The 13,847-nt window shown below is 40.0% G+C and overlaps 1 protein-coding gene and 1 long non-coding RNA gene across 4 annotated transcripts in view; one reads left to right on the top strand and one right to left on the bottom strand.

Moving 5' to 3' along the window:
• The window catches only part of LOC102415042, a 17,962-nt gene extending 4,275 nt beyond the window's left edge, over positions 1 to 13,687 (bottom strand). The window contains exons 1-6 of one of the 3 annotated variants that reach the window (XR_006549568.1): positions 12,365 to 13,687; positions 9,575 to 9,688; positions 9,239 to 9,412; positions 7,156 to 8,351; positions 4,821 to 4,927; positions 3,196 to 3,333 (exon numbers count right to left, since the gene is read on the bottom strand). This is a non-coding gene — a long non-coding RNA (uncharacterized LOC102415042). Of the gene's footprint in view, positions 1 to 3,195; positions 3,334 to 4,820; positions 4,928 to 7,155; positions 8,352 to 9,238; positions 9,413 to 9,574; positions 11,028 to 12,364 lie in introns of those variants that run through there. The other 2 variants (XR_006549567.1, XR_006549569.1) reach the window with 2 other exon arrangements.
• Positions 1 to 13,847, top strand: part of LOC123465559 (liprin-alpha-1-like) — a gene marked incomplete in the record, with an annotated part of 992,590 nt that overhangs the window by 606,819 nt on the left and 371,924 nt on the right.

Here is a 13,847-nt window from a genome sequence, read left to right as displayed (position 1 = left end):
ATTTAGCATGTAGTAAAGGAGAAAGTAAAGGTATATTTTAACCCTGCTTATTTAACTTATATGCAGAGTACATTATGAGAAATACTGGGCTGGATGAAGCACAAGGTGGAATCAAGATTGCCAGGAGAAATATCAATAACCTCAGATATGTAGATGACACCACCCTTATGGCAGAAAGTGAAGAAGAACTAAAAAGCCTCTTGATGAAAGTGAAAGAAGATAGTGAAAAAGTTGGCTTAAAGCTCAACATTCAGAAAACGAAGATCATGGCATCCGGTCCCATCACTTCATGGCAAATAGATGGGGAAACAGTGACTGACTTTGTTTTTTGGGGGCTCCAAAATCACTGCAGATGGTGACTGCAGCCAAGAAATTACAAGATGCTTACTCCTTGGAAAGAAAGTTAGACCAACTTAGCATATTAAAAAGCAGAGACATTACTATCTGAACATAGGTCCATCTAGTCAAGGTTATGGTTTTTCCAGTAGTCATGTATGGATGTGAGAGTTGGACTATAAAGAAAGCTGAGCGCAGAATTGATGCTTCTGAACTGCGGTCTTGGAAAAAACACTTGAGAGTCCTTGGACTGCAAGGAGATCCAACCAGTCCATCCTAAAGAAAATCAGTCCTGGGTGGTCATTGGAAGGACTGATGTTGAAGCTGAAACTCCAATATTTTGGCCACCTGATGTGAAGAGCAGACTCATTTGAAAAGACCCTGATGCTGGGAAAGATTGAAGGCAGGAGAAGGGGACAACAGAGGATGAGATGGTTGGATGGCATCACCGACTCAATGGACATGATTTTGGGTAAACTCTGGGAGTTGGTGATGGACAGGGAGGCTTGGCGTGCTGCGGTTCATGGGGTCCCAAAAAGTCGAACACGACTGAGCAACTGAACTGAACTGAAAGGAGAAAGAAAAGGAAGATGAAGTTGTCATGAACTCAGGGCAGTACAGCTCCAATAATTAACTAGATTTAGCTTGGCATCAGAGAAGGTGATGGCACCCCACTCCAGTACTCTTTCCTGGAAAATCCCATAGACAGAGGAGCCTGGTAGCTGCAGTCCATGGGGTCACAGAGTCGGACACGACTGAGCAATTTGACTTTCAGTTTTCATTTTCATGCACTGGAGAAGAAAATGGCAACCCACTCCAGTGTTCTTGCCTGGAGAATCCCAGGGATGGGGGAGCCTGGTGGGAGGCCGTCTATGGAGTCACACAGAGTCGGACACGACTGAAGCGACTTAGCAGCAGCAGCAGCAGGTTGGCATACGAAAAATCTCAAGTTTGCAAATCCTACCTCTATAACCAACTGCTCTTTGTTCCTGGAGGAGTTGTTTCTCTTCAGTTCAAAGTCCTTCCTCTACACAACTGGGATAGTTACTACCTTATTTCAAAAGAGGATTAATAGGATGTAATGAGATAATATACCCCCAAAATGCTTGCAGAAACAAAGAGTGGAATAATTTCATCTTCAACTTTATTGCTGTAACAACTTTGGAATTCCAAGTAAATTCCAATGTATGCTTTTTCATACGTTTAACATTCAAGTGTTGCATGAAAGTGTTATTAATTCTGGTGATTAACTGTACTTTGTGGTTTGTAATTTAGGGAATCTCAGCTTTTAGATAATGTGTACCTAAATTTATTTATAACATATGAATTCACTACATTACAGAACATAATGATCCCCCATTATTGCAGCTAATTACACCAAGAGCAGAAAACTAATCACAATCAAGACCTGGCCTGGACCCCTACTCTTCCTTCTCTACCTACTCAAACTCGGAACCAGCAGATCTTTCTGACAATGATGTTTAATCTCCATGTTCCTCTCCAATTCACTTGGAAGACATATCCCTACTCTTACAGCGGGTACTGGCAAGTTCTAGACAGGGCTTACATCTCTGAATTCCAGCTATCTTACTTTAGATTTAAGGATTTCTGTTGAATGGGTTCCTTATGGGGCAGATTCTGAAAACATTTAAGGTGGAGGCAGACAGAAATCCATTGGAAGATTTTCATTATTATAGGAAACAGATCCCAAGAGGGGCTAAGCATAATTAGAGAATCTCAGGCAAGCTGGCACCCACTACTCTGGGAAGGATGACAGGGAACCTGTGACCTAAGAAAAGGTGCCTCCACAGGACAGAAAGCCACCTTGAGGTTCAAGTCTAGATACAAAGGAGAAAGGGAAGTCTGCTCAATCCCTGAAGGAGACTTAACCCTCTCTGACAGCCTAAAATGGTCCCCACTGACATTTGCTAGCAGAAAAGATAAATAAGAGCCTCAAGGGCACCTCATCGTGAAGATCTAGGTTTCCACGTGGGCTCCACATAAAGTCTCTGAGTGAGGGGGGAAGCTAGGCTGCCCAGCTGCCCAAACTGGGTGCTGGAGCTTTGTTTGCAGCAGTGACTGAGAAACAGCATACGTATGAGAACAAAGAAGCTCTTAATCTGAAGTCGACATGTGCATCACCTTAAAGGCTGGGGAACCTGGACCCAGAGGGGTGGCCTGGGAGCAAAGGTCAATCGTCAGCCCACTGCAGGATGAGTTTGTTTGTTTGTTTGTTTTTTCTTTTAAAATGATTTTATTAAAGGTCTTTATAGAGCCACATCCAGACTCCAGATCCAGCTGCCAAGCAGACCCTGTCAAGACCAGCTGTAGCAGCAGTGCTGCAGCAGTAGAATCAATGCAAGGGACAGAATGATGAGAAGGAACTATTTTCTCCCCTCCAAATGACTTGTGGAAGAGGACTGTTTTGTTGATCTTAGGGAATCCTCCAGGTTCTTGGAAAATTCAAGCGGAAGTGCATAGAGAGGCAAGCTAACAAGGGAAAACAGGATTTGCTGCTGAAATAAATATTTCAAGACCCAAAGAACTAATTAGAAATATCACAACTGTGACACTGTTCATACGCTATACCAAGAGGTCACACTTGGAATGAAATAGCTAATGTCAAGCTTTCTAAGGATCAAGGTCTACATGTCCTAAGATAAAGCACCCTGAGCCCACAGCCAAGAGTCACTAATTGGCCTTTGCTTGGCTTTCAGCTCTTGATGGGGAACATCTCACCACCATTCTCCAAACTGCCTGCACCAAACTGGAACTCTCACTGGTCACGTAGCAAGTAACAGTTAAAATTATTTTTGACTGCAGTTTAGTGAGAACTGGCATTTTAATGTGAACACTTACATATTAAAACCACTAATAACAGCATATTCTTCTGCAGTCCATCCAAAAACATCTTGAGAAAAGATGTTAGCACCTTGCTGAAGAAGAAGTCTGACGACATTTGTTGATTCATACTTGACAGCAAGCATGAGGGCTGTTCTGAAACAACAGAGAGATGATTTCAGCCTCAGGAAATTGAGTTGACTTACTTAAACAGTTAATTTGAGATGCTTTACCAAGTGAATGCCTTGCTCTTTCATGAAGAACTGACCATTTACAGGCTCAAGTGTTCATCTTTGCAAATTGCCTACAAGGCTAAAATGAAGGGACAGAAAAGAAGCCTCCTGTCCCACTGGGATGCCAGGTAGCAGCATTTACTATTTCAAAAGTCCCTGATAGGGACTTCCCTGGTGGGCCAGTGGATAAGACTCCAGGCTCCCAGTGCAGGGGGCCTAGGTTCCATCCCTGGTCAGGGAACTTGATCCCATATGCTGCAACTAAGAGTTCCCACAACTAGGACCCCACATAGCCAAATAAATAAATGTTTTTTAAAAATAATAATAAAGTCCTTGATGGACAAGAAACGATGCTGAGGTCACTTATCTGAGGCAGATGACTATTTAAGGGTTAAATTCCCTATTTCCTCCTTAGTCTGATATATTCGGCTTCAAAGTCAGCTAGAGGTTGGGTTAAGGAAAGGCTACTTGCAGGTTTAAATCAAAAATATTGATAATAATGGGAATAAAAATAGTCATGGTGCCAGTTAATGATGTGGACAAGCATGTGCTATGAGCTATAAATGAAATACTATATATAAAATCTTTCTTACACACAGGCACCTTTGAAAGATGCATTACTATTTGCCTTTTGTATCAGGAAACTTATTTGCTGATGATAACCCTGATTGGTAGGAAACCTAGGAATTGAACCTAGCGTGAACCTAAAGCCCACCATTTTCATCTGTATCATTCACCTCTTACTTGTCTTTGTTAAAGGAACTGTTTATCCAATCAAAGCTATCTTTCTTGCTTCTACCTGCATTAAAAATGAAACTATCAAAATGTACTAAAATGAGAAAGGATAAAAACTGACGAGCCCACAGGATCTGGTGACTGTGAGTAATAATCACCTTTTTGTGGCTGTTCTTATTTAGTCACTATGTTTTATCTGACTCTTTTTTAACCTAGTAACATCAGCATTCTTCAAACAAAGTAATTTAAAACAAATAGTTATCCAAAAGACAAAATCAAGTCTTTTAGTTTTACTATGCATCTTATAAAAATATATACATACAAAGTAGATGTTAAAGAATTCTTTTAAAAGAATTAAGAAACTCGATACTGTCATGAGGTAAACTCAAAAGCAGAATCCATATTTCACAAAGCTAATAAACCTAATTTGAAATACCTCAGCTATTACAAGATCAACCAACCAAACAAAAAGAGGTTGCATATGACATCAGTCAATATTATAAAGGAATATGAATCCTGCTATACATTCCTGCTTTATATTGTTCATGATTCCCAGTCAGAATAATTGATATCTTACCTAAGTAGATCACAAATGAATCCTCTTATTCATTTAATCTTGATATTACAATCCTAGAACAGCACTAAGGGTTTTAAAAAGAAAGAGAACAACAGTACCTTTTCATCTTATCAACCGCATGTATATTTGCTTCTTTCTTTACTAAAAACTCCACCATTTGCCCTCTCCTTTCACATATCACAAGTAACAGTGGTGTCAGGTCATCCTGTAAAACAGGGAAAACCATTTCTAATGTACACAGTTAACCTATTTTTAAACTGAAATTAAAATTGTGCAATAGATTCTCTGAACTTAAAAATAAAAGTCAGAAAGTAAATGACAGAGAGCCCCTTCCTCATTGCCCTGTGCATCTTCTTTCTCTTTAATATGCTCCTCCTCTGGGTCTTCTCTGGTGGTTCAGAGGCTAAGTGTTAAGCTCCCAATGCTGGGGGTGCGGGTATCATTTAGCTACTGTATCAACTGCATGTTTTAGGGACAATGCTGAGGCAGAAATATATAATACTATGTGTAGCATGCATAACCTATCCAAGGATGACCATGAATAAACTCAAAATGTTTACAGACATTCCAGTGAGAATATTATTCTCTACATGAACATGCAAAGAGAGAAACTTTTTTTTTTTCTTTTTCAAAAAGTCAACTATGGGAACCCTGTTTTACTGCTTTCTCAGAAATGTCTCCTGGAATTTCATCTTACTCATTTTCTCTCCCTTGCTTACTCTTTCCACCGCCCTTCCTTAAGTTAGACATTCTGGCTGAGAGGTCAGCAGTAGCTAGATGCTAACTGCATGCAGAATGAGCACCCTCCCCACCTTATCTTCAAAGACACTTCTTGATGACTCTCACATGATTACCTCCAGACCACCAGAAGGAAGCTTCCAAAATCCTAGAGTTCTGGTGTCTGTCTTGCTTTACTGCTTTTAGTTAAAGATTGCAACATGAAATTACCAATAAATACATGCTCAACATTTTCTCAGGGAGTTGCTCTTCCACCAGCTCTCCCTGTGTTCTCTCTTATAATCTTGTGTGTTTGTGAGAGTTATTCAGTGCAAAACCGTCACAATCAACTTAAAAATTCTAATTTGAAAAATTCAATCCCATTCTTAAGATATTTTTAAAAATATGAAATTAATTATAGATTAATTAGACTGTCTTTAAAAACATTCAAATATTTATCAAAATAAACTATCAATCAAAAATTGGAAACTCAAATGCTTATGGATGGAAAGCTGATGACCTGAGTAAGTGAAAAAGCCAGGTGAGACCAGTAACCCCGAAAACACATGTCCTACACAAAAGGGGTGGCCTCTGCACGCAGACCAAACAGTAGGATGGGCTCAAGGGGTCCAGATTTGGCTCCTGGAGAAGCCTGAACTTCTGCATGAGCCTCCTAAATTTGAAATGTTGACTCAATGTATGGAGGTAAACTAAATATATCCAAGAGCCATGCTTGGTTTACGGCCCATGTTTTGTTTTATGTTTGCTGTTCCCAAACAGGTGGGTATAAAGCAAATATTTGTATGTGAAACCTTTCCTTTCTTTAGTATCATATGTTTCACAAAAAAAGTGGGTCCCAATATGTAATAAATATGGCTATTAAGACTCATAATCAATTAAACATAAATTCTTTAAAAAAGACTCATAATTCACAGTCAAGAATGTTTCCACTGCCTGTTGAAACTACAAACTATCTCTAGAATTCTTCTAGATTGTTAATAAAATGGATCATGAGTTTCCAAGCCTGCTGAAAATAAATGCTTAAAACAATTCCCCTCTGTACTGATACTAACTTCATGGGTTTTAAAGCTGTCATCTGCTTATGCCAGGGATCAGCAATTCTAACAGACACCCTGCAAGAGTCTGTCCTGAAGCTGACACCAAAAAAGGCTCATGAGTTACTATTACTGCAGTCAGGAAAACCCTGTTGGTAACAAACATCTGTTGACCTAATGACCTGGATGATAAGTGAAAGTGAAAAATCCGTAAAGGGTCAGACTCTACAGACGAAGTGACTTCACCATGAGCAAATCGCTAAAGACTCTCGGAGTGTCACTGAATGATGAATGGTTGGAAGGAAAAGGAGTTATCATTCAAGCCCATAGATATTGCCAAAGATACTCCTTTTAATGTCTCAATCACAGGGGCAGAGAAAAAGTCAGGCTACTATTGTTGGAAAGAAGGGAGCTGATGGAAGTAGCTAGCACTGATCAAACTCCAACACTTCAGGAGACTACTTTCTTTTGTGAAGGGTGCATTTAGAAATTACATGTATTCACTCCATAGTTATTCATCAAGGATTTGATCAGAATCTCAAGGGAATAGTTCTAAATACACAAGTCCAAGCATTCCTCAAATTACTCAGTCAAAATCTACAGCAAACAGCCTAGGCTTATATATTTTTAAAATAAGTTTTCCCAAATAATTGTGGCTCACCAGCAGAATATAGTTGAGAATTAGTGCAGCAACCACTCCAGTCTCATCTCTTACTCACACAGCCAATTTCTTCTCTTACATGAAGGTTTGAATAAAAAAGAAAATTGTAAGAGGCAAGAGTCATCAAAACTGCAATTTTTTTAATTTTCCTGGGTAAACAGTGGTAGAACAGGGACTAGTAAACCCAAAAGGCAACCTGATCTCATTATTTATAAACCCCTTCCTTCCCATCAAGACATTCTAGATGGGAGAGCAGAGTCTAGACTCTTATCTAAGTGGATGGATCTGCCAGAATAGGATAATATCAGGTAGTTATTTGTTCTTCTCTCTTAATTCCCACTTAATCACCACTGTAAGTCTGTTTTGATCAGTCTTCTTAAAACTGACACCTAGGCAAGTTTACAATTAACTCACACTCTTTTTCAAAATTACAACTATTATCCCTGAAAACTGAAAAGCATATAAGAAATATATAAACTGAAGGGAATAAAAAGCACAAACCAAAATCTCGGGACTTCTGTGGTGGTCCCGTGGCTGGGTCTCAGTGCTCCCAGAAAAGAGGGCCTGGGTTTGACCCCTGGTCAGGAAACTAGATCCTACATGCTGAAACAAAGCCCAGCTCAGCCAAATAAATAAATATTAAAATAAATAAATGCTCTTCTTGGCATTTCCCAACTGCCAAAATTCCAGCTTGACTTGCACTTTTCACTTGCTTGCTCCTTTTCCTTTTACCCTCTTAAGACTTGGGCAATGAGAGAGTAACTGTGTTTATATAAACCATTTTTCATAAAATGGGAATTTGTGAATAGCAGCAAGATTTCTAATATGTTGTAAAATGCTTTCATTATGTTTGAATTTTAAGACAAAGTCTACTGAGGCAAATTTTGCTTTACTGTGTTATTTTAGAAAGATTAAAAAAAAAAAAAAGCTTAAGTGGGGGAAAATATTTGGAAAATGCTTTACCTTTAACAAGTGCAGTGTTATCACGAATACCAGCCATAAAAGCATAAAGGAATGCTTTACTCTCTAATGCTTGAGAAATATCATGATTTAAAGCGAAATCTTAGACAATTTGGTTCCTTCAAAATACTTTCACTCAGGGAAGGCTAGAGCTTCCAAAGAAGGAAAACTGAGCCCACCTGTGAGAGTGGAGGGAGTTCCTGGTGGGGCTGCAGCTACAAGACATCACGTGTGTCCTGGAGAAAGCAGGAAGGGTGGCTTCGCCATCACCAGCTCCACACGCACAGCTGAAACCCAACCGAGCAGCTCCCCAGGACTGAGCGTGGGAGACCCCGAGGTGTACCTCACGAACCAAGCGGTCACCAGCACAAGTGAACACCCTAGCTGGGAGTCAAACATGACCTGACCCTCTTGGCCGGATCTCAGAACCGGGGTCCTGGAGGGCTCAGGCCTTCAGGCCTGCTGCCTCCCAGGCCCACTTGCACTCACCCAGCTCCCCCTTATGGGCACTGGGTCTCCTTCCTCCTCCCACCCGCCCCCAGGGGCACCCATTCTTTGAGCCCCTGGAAGCAGCCACTTCTCACATCACTTCACTCCCCCCAGGTCTTCATCATTTGTGGGCTCTGAGTCTACCACCCACTCCTGGGCACGTTCTGACAGGAAATCTTCAGGCGGCTGGCTGGGAGACACAGCTTTGCCCTCTCTGTGGGCTCCAAAATTTTTCCCCTTTCAGTGGCTTTGGAGTTGTTTCCATGGTAACAGGGCTTGATGGACACTATTCAGTTTATCTATTTACATAGTTAGAAATAAAACACTTCTACTCTTGCCTGGAAAATCCCATGGATGGAGGAGCCTGGTAGGCTGCAGTCCATGGGGTCGCAAAGAGTCGGACATGACTGAGTGACCTCACTTTCACTTTCCACTTTCATGCATTGGAGAAGGAAATGGCAACCCACTACAGTGTTCTTGCCTGGAGAATCCCAGGGACAGAGGAGCCTGGTGGGCTGCCATCTTTGGGGTGGCACAGAGTATGACAGGACTGAAGCGACTTAGCAGCAGCAGCAGCAGCAGTTTAAAAAAATGCTTTGCAAATATTTTGTAAATAAAGTTAGTTGAGATATACCTTGTTCCTGGCTTCTATATTGGCGTCACAGGAAAGCAGCTTTGCTGCGAGTGATATATTCTGGCAAAAGACAGCGTAATGGACAGCGGTGTTCCCACAGATGTCCATAACATTTGGTTTGGCACCATGCTCCAGCAGAAGAGTCACACGCTCCTCTTCTTGGCATTCTATGGCCTGTCAGTGATGCGCCAAGAAACAGAGCATGAATTCTAGGAATTCAAAGTAAACAGTCCACAAGCTTCACCGGTTTGCTATATCTAAATGAGATGAATTCACTTTTAGTCTCAGTAGTTAAATCACATCCACCTCATGTGGACACGGTTCACTGCCCCATACCTTCATCAGTGCTGTCCTGTTTTCATTGTCACAGAGGTTAAGCAGGCATTTTCTCTCCAGGAGCAGAGTGACCACCACTGAATGGCCATTGGCACAGGCCAATGGAGGGCAGTCCTATGAAAGCAAGAGTTTTCAGGAAACTGTGGTGTTACTGTTTAAAAACAAATAATTGTTCCTGTGATTGAAAACATTCAATAGCAGGCTATTCCTATCTCTCTAAAACAAATATTTCATTTCCTTCTGATAATATATTAGCATTAGCTCTTCTTAACACAGTAATGAAAGAACAATTTACTTGAATAGAGTGACCATGACCTTGAGATTCAGCTCAACCTGGGTTTGAATTTGACTTTCACTCAGTCACTTAGCTGTCGCTCAGCCTCTCTGAGCCTCAATTTCCTCATCAACAAAATGGAGAGAGAGAAGTAGTTCTCTCACAGGACAGCACTGCAATGCTTAAATGAGATCCATGCAAAGAGTTTAGAACTGTTCCTGGCACAGGTAACAGCTGAGTAACTGTTAGGTATATAATCATACATATTATTGCTGCTGCTAAGTCACATCAGTCGTGTCCGACTCTGTGCGACCCCATAGACGGCAGCCCACCAGGCTCCCCCATCCCTGGGATTCTCCAGGTAAGAGTACTGGAGTGGGGTGCCATTGCCTTCTCCGATTTTACAAGGACAACATCTCAATAAAGTCAAAGGATACCATACCTCCTTTGCAGTTACATTTTGAGGATTAGAGACAACACTGTGCTTCAATGATTATAATACCTTCATTTTCTGACATTTTAAAGTCTCTGACATTGGAATGAAATTTATAATTCACAATGTCTGTAAGACTATAATTGGTAGCATTTTTGTTTGCTCATTTCTCATTTTTCCCATTGATCTAATTGCTATAAGGTCTTTTTGTCTAAGGTTGCTTCTTTTTAATTAAAATATAGATGATGCATATTACATATTATTATATATTACAGGTACACAACATAGTGATTCACAATTTTTATAGGTCATACTCCATTTAAAGTTACTATACGATATTTGCTATATTCCCAATGTTGTACAATGCATCCCAGCAGCTGGCAGGTTTTAGTTCCCCCACCAGGTATCGAACCCTGGGCCCACAGCAGTGAGTCTTAACCACTGGATGACCAAGGAACTCTGTAGACTCCCTTGACTTCTGAAAAGGCTGAAAGTTGTCAGAAAATATCAATCCTCAAAAAAAATTCTAAAAAAAATTGAAAGTGAGAAATCATTTTTTTCTGTGCCACATTCCTACTAGTGCCAAAAAGACAAGCCCTGTCTGCTAAACCGACTTGCCTATAGACAGCTTGATCTACAGAGAGTTTTAAATTTTTTGTGTTGTTAAAATGTTAAATCCACATCCAGATTTCTTTTCTTTTCTGCGTGTGTGTGTGTGTGTGTGTGTGTGTGCACGCGCGCCAAAATCCAGGAAACTCCAGAATTCTTACTTTTGAAATAATTCTTAGGTCCTTGGGGTGGGAGGGAGGCTCACAAGGAAGGAGATATATGTATACTTACAACTGATTTATGATGTTATACAGCAGAAAACAACACAATATTGTAAGGCAATTATTCTCCAATTAAAAAAAATTAAGGTTAAGAAACAGTAGAAATAGAAAAAAACAGAAGGTCTCTGTCAGCAGATAAAAAATGTATAAATAGGGATGTGAGTTTTATTCTGGTACTTTTCTCATTGTGCATATTTGAAATGTTTGATCCATACTCTATCTGAAACTTTTTGGTGAGATAAAAATTGAGTTACTTTTCTCTTTTACCAGGTTATTTCTCCACCATCTACACACAGTTTATCATTTATAACAGAAAAGGTCATCATTTTCAAGTTCTAAAGTTTTACATACATTTGGGTTTTTGGGCATTCTGTTCCACTCATTTATCTATCTTTTCAGTTGTTAGTAAGTGAACACTTTGTGGGCACTTATAGCACATTTTGATATCTAGAAGGGCAAATCTTCCTCTACTATACAAAACTTTTAATTTCATCACAACAATTAAAGACAGCATATGTAACCCAAAATCTTTAAAACCATGAAATGTTGATTTGCTTTAAATATAGAAAGACCATACATCTTAAGAAAATGTCTTCCTATTCAAGGACACAGCCAGCTTCCTACTTCAAAGCTGTCTTCTAAGGTCCTTCAGCAAAGAACACATATACCTAAGTGTACACTGATATAAAATGGATATTGAATTATATCTGAAGAATTTTTAATCCAGAAGTTGATTTGGCATGGGAATTATTTTGCTCATTATGCAGTTTTCTGTAATATATAACCTTATGGTACAAAAAATATATACATTAAAAATAAGATATTAACAACATCAGAAATCTGTCCACTGCCATGATCCACAATAGGCGATCCATGAGAAAGTGTTTTCATAAATTACATAAGAAAAAATGTGAGCCAGAAGGTTCAGAAGATTTCTTGAAGGCTATATAACTTGAGAGCTTTTACTCATGAATACATCATGCTAAACCATGCAAATAAAAAGTAGGAGGAAGAAAGGAAAAACAGATGCTATTCACGTTTCATTTCATTTCTGTGATTACCAACATTCAGTTAAATGACTTCAAAACTATCAGTAAAGCTCTATAAGGGGAATTATAAGTGGGCCCAAGACCAGCTAAGGCTTTTTGCTGCCTATAAAGCCTGTGGGGTGCTGGATCCCAGGAAGGTATCCAGGAGCCTTGGAGGGGAAACTCACAGGTGGGATCTCTGCCATGCCCTTCCACCCGGCTTACCTGTTCACCTTGTTCCTGTCGTTCAGGCCATTTTTTCCAAACAACAGGACATGCTGCATTTTGGCTACATTGCCAGCAATGGCAGGTTTGTGGATCTTTCTGAGGTCTTTGTCTCGGATGTAGTACCCATGCTGGAAGTTGATTCCATGACCGCTGTCTCTCACTGGGTTGAGGGAGGAGCCAAAGGGCGACACACCCTTCTTACTCCCGAAGCCAAAAACCTTCTTCATCGCAGAGCCTACAGACTCCAAACACACCTCACCTCTCCCTCGGCTCTTCACAGTCCCCTAAACCCAACATGAACACTACAGGTAAGCCAGAGCTGTCCCACCACAACCTCCCAGCTGGGAAGCTCAACGGTTTGGAATCTTTCATCCCAGAATGATCGTTGCTAAGCAACACCTCTAAACACATTGCCCATGCACACAGAGGCCTGGCGTGCCAGCCCAGTGCTCATATGCAAGAACTGTAAGTTCATTTCCTGAAAGAAACAAACAATATCAATAAACCTTTACCTAAACTAAGAAGGAAAGAGAGGAAACTGAAATATAGAAATGAAAGTGACATTATAACTGTATAACTGTCAAAATAACTATAGTATCCAAAGCAATCTACAGATTCAGTGCAATTTCTATCAAATTACCAATGGCATTTTTCACACAACTAGAACAAAAAAGTTTACAGTGTGTATGGAAACAAAAGACCCCAAAGAGACAAAGCAATCTTGAGAAAGAAAAGCAAGAGCTGCCAGAACCAGGTACCTTGACTGCAGACTACTTTGTAAGCTTCAGTAATCAAAACACAGTACTAGCACAAAAACAGAAATATATTGAATGATCAATGGAACAAGACAGAAAGTCCAGCGAGAAACCTACATACCTGTGGTCAATTAACCTAGGATAAAGGAGGCAAGACTATACAAAGGAGAAAAGATGCACTACACACACACAAACACACACACACAATGAAAATGGAATATTACTTGGCCATAAAAAGAAATAATAATGGCATTTGCAGCAACACAGATGGATCTCGAAATTACAATACTAAGTGAGGTAACTCAGACAGAGAAAAACAAGTATCACATCATTTACATGTGGAATTTAATAAAAATAAACTTATTTACATAACAGAAACCAACTCAAAAGATCTGAAAATCAAATTATGGTTATGAAAGGGGAAACATGAGGGGAAGGACAAATTAGGAGATTGGGGTTAACATATATACACTATTTTCTAGTAGTCATGTATGGATATGAGAGTTGTACAATAAAGAAGGCTGACTGCCAAAGAATTAATGCTTTTAAACTGTGGTGTTGGGAGTAGACTCTCAAGAGTCCTTGGACTGCAAGGAGATTAAACCAGTCAATCCTAAAGGAAATCAATCCTGAATATTCATTGGAAGGACTGATGTTGAGGCTGAAGCTCCAATACTTCAGCCACTTGATGTGAAGAGCTGACTCATCAGAAAAAGACCCTTATG

This window comes from Bubalus bubalis, chromosome 1 (genome assembly GCF_019923935.1).
Source record: "Bubalus bubalis isolate 160015118507 breed Murrah chromosome 1, NDDB_SH_1, whole genome shotgun sequence".
In the NCBI taxonomy this organism is placed as follows: Eukaryota; Metazoa; Chordata; class Mammalia; order Artiodactyla; family Bovidae; genus Bubalus; species Bubalus bubalis.
The sequence above is the reverse complement of the archived record's forward strand: the minus strand, read 5'-3'. Positions and strand labels throughout refer to the sequence as shown.